Here is a 3,605-nt window from a genome sequence, read left to right on the forward strand (position 1 = left end):
AAAGGGCCCCCAAAGGACTTAGGACATAAGCAGACTCACATCCTCCCAGCTCCAACACCAGGGCAGCAACCGGAAGGGCACCAGTGGCATACAGAGAGAAACTGAAGTGTCTGGCATCAGGGTGAATGCCAGGGGACAGTTTCCTCTGGGACAAAACTCCAGAGGCCAGGCAATAGTCATAGGCCCCTTTATGAGCACTTACCCACACAGAGCCACAGAGGGGCAACATCATACTGAGACTCCATCAACCTGGTTCAGGCAGGTTGCCCTGTCCTGGCAATTGCCTAAGGTTCTGCCCCATCCAACTTACAGGTGCACTTTTTCTGCAATAGGCCATGTTACTAAGACAGGGGGTCAAAGAAGCTCTACCTAATACATAGAAACAAACACAGGGAGGCCGCCAAAAAGAGGAGACAAAGAAATATGGCCCAAATGAGAGAGCAGAACAGAACTCCAGAAAAAGAATTAAACAAAACAGAGATAAGCAGTCTATCAGATGCAGAGTTCAAAACACTGATTAGGATCTTCAAGGAAGTCACTGGGTACTTCTACAGCATAAAAAAACATAGGCAGAAATGAAGGTTACAGTAAGTGAAATAAAGAAAAATTTACAGGGAATCAACATTGGAGCCAAAACTCAAATCAATAATTTGGAACATAAAGGAGAAAAATAATTCAATCAGAATAGCAAGAAGAAAAAAGAATACAAAAAAATAAGGATAGGCTAAGGAGCCTCTGGGACAACTTCAAATGTACCAACATTTGAATCACAGGGGTGCTGGAAGAAGAAGAAAGAGCAAGAAATTCAAAACTTATTTGAAAAAACAATGAAAGAAAACTTCCCTAATTGCTGAAGGAAATAGATATACAAGTCCAGGAAGCACAAAGAGTCCCAGACAAGGTGAACCCATTGAGGACCACAGCAAGACATATCATAATTACAATGCCAAAGGTTAAAAATAAAGAAAGAATCTTAAAAGCAGCAAGAGAAAAGAAGAGCGTTACCTACAAAGGAGTTTCCATAAGACTGTCAGCTGATTTCTCAAAAGATACTTTGCAGGCTAGTAGAAATTGGCAAGAGGTATTTAAGGTGATGAAAAGCAAGGACCTACAACCTAGATTACTTTATCAAACAAAGCTGTCATTTAGAATCAAAGGACAGATAAAGTGCTTCCTGCACAAGGTAAAGCTAAAGGAATTCATCATCACCAAGCCATTATAATATGAAATGTTAAAAGGACTTATTTAAGAAAAAGATCAAAACTATGAACTTTAAAATGGCAATAAATTCACAACTATCAGTAATTGAATCTAAAAACAAACTAAGTTAAAAAGCAGGACAGAAACAGAATCATAGATATGGAGATCATTTGGAGGGTTATCAGTTGGGAGGGGAAGGAAGAGAATGGGGAAAAGATGCAGGGATTAAGAAGCATAAATTGGTAGGTACAAAATAGACAAGGGGCTGTTAAGAACAGTATAGGAAATAGAGTAGCCAAGGAACTTATATGCATGACCCATGGACATGAACTAAGGCGAGGACATTGCCAGAGGGAAAGTGGGGTACTGGGTGGAGAGGAGCAAAGGGGGGAAATTGGGACACCTGTGATAGCATGACTAATGAAATATATATATATTTTAAGTTTTAGAAGCACTGCTTACCTTCACAATAGTGAAGGGCACTATAATTCAATATAATTTCTGTTTTATAAATGTGTAAATGCCCACAGAAGGTAACATTTTTTTCCAAAATTACATAAGAAGTCAGGACATACGGAAATCAAAAACTAAACTGTCACTGTAATCCTATTTTTTGCCTGTCCATGGCTCTATCCTGTGTATCGCTACTGGCAATATAAATTAATTTTAGACATACAGGGTAAGTTTAGTTTCTTCAAAGTGTTTCTCACACAGGTTTCATTTAGCCTGAATCGAGTCCATCAACCATTTCAATTTGGCATTAACAGAACAGGTTATAGTTTCCCCTTATGAAACAGCAACAACTGCCAAGTTTCAATTCTCATTTCCTGAGTCTTCCTTCCATTCTGGAAAATAACCATTATTAACATAGCTCTCTACATTATTAACATAGCTCTCTACATGACAGGACAATATATATTAAAGGGCTCTCTAAGAAAAAATGGATACAAATCAAGGAACTGTCATTTTCATTCTCTGTGGTTTCTGTTTTTAGAAATAGTGCTAAAGGTTTGCTTCTATCTTTAATTTCTTTTTGTGCAAGACAGAGCATTACTCTTCAAACATTTTCATTTCTGGATCATCAGTTTTTATGATGTCTTACATTCTTTGACTAATAACTCTATCTCCCAAAATATATGAGAGATTCTGGCACCTGTAGCACCATTCTTCTTTGTGAATAATCAAGGCAGAACATTGGTTTTTAAGTTCAGCTACTGATAAATGACATGCACTTGCCGTATCTCTAATGCGAAGTCTCTTGTTCACAAAATCCTATGCTTCAAATCTTAGTCTTTATGACACTTGAATCTCAAATTAAATTTAAACCATACATGTGGCATATACCCTCAAGAAAGTTGTTTTTCCATCTAGAGATTTGTTAGTTGGCTTCCAGTTAAGAGTGTGAAAGACTCACATTACTGTTAATAATTACTAATCACCATTAATATGCTAGTCTCAGTCCCAATTACCATAGCTCTCCCTTAGAGATCATTAGCAATATTTGAACTTTTGTATAGTGTGATAGTCTCAAAATTGATGCTTTTGCTATGGCTTTTATCAAAAACAATTGTTGTCGGTGCAAAGAAGGCTCTAATTAAAATTTTTAAAAAAGCTAAAATAGGGTCAACAATTGTCAAGCACTCGCTCTTAAAGTATCAACAGCTGACTCTAAATGAATTCAATTTTCAACACCAATAATTCTTAAAAGTTGCTTGGCAGCACATTGAGTACCTCCTAGAAAATTTCTCTCGAAGATTAAATCTCTTACTTTAGCACTCCTCCAAGACCAAGCAATTTAATTTGGTGGGAATCATAGCTATTTATTAGAATACAGCCAAGCTATTGACCTAGAATTCTAGGCAACTAATTTTGGATGACAGGCTACTTATACGAGCATATAGGGGAGGGATTTATCATACATCTTTTGACAGCAGTTTTAAACCAATGAATATCCAGCAAGGAATAAGAAAAAACAGGTACTCCTCCCTCTATGATAATTATCCATCTGCAAACTCAGGACCCTGGATGCCCAGCCAGGAGCATGACCGTCACTTGCAGGAAGTCTGAAATGGAGGCACACAGTAGCTGAAATCAGGGGACCTACATGCAGGGCCTGGCTCTGTCATGATGGGTATGTGACTTGGACCAAGAAATAACACCTGCCTCACAAGATTGTTGTGATGATTCAATGAAATTGTGTGTGTATGTGCGCGCGCGCGTGCATGTGTGTATGCACTATATGGATGTTATTAGAAATTTAGAAATAATATACCCATTGATGTTTTTAAAGTACTTCAGCATTCTACACTGGTAGTAGATGTAATAATATGCATTGAACACAGCACTAAAAGGTAAGCAGGTTTTCTGTACTTAAGAGACCAGATCAAATTAAGCATAATCTACCA

Source organism: Furipterus horrens, unplaced genomic scaffold (genome assembly GCF_987537825.1).
Source record: "Furipterus horrens unplaced genomic scaffold, mFurHor1.1.pri manual_scaffold_3, whole genome shotgun sequence".
Classification (NCBI taxonomy): Eukaryota; Metazoa; Chordata; class Mammalia; order Chiroptera; family Furipteridae; genus Furipterus; species Furipterus horrens.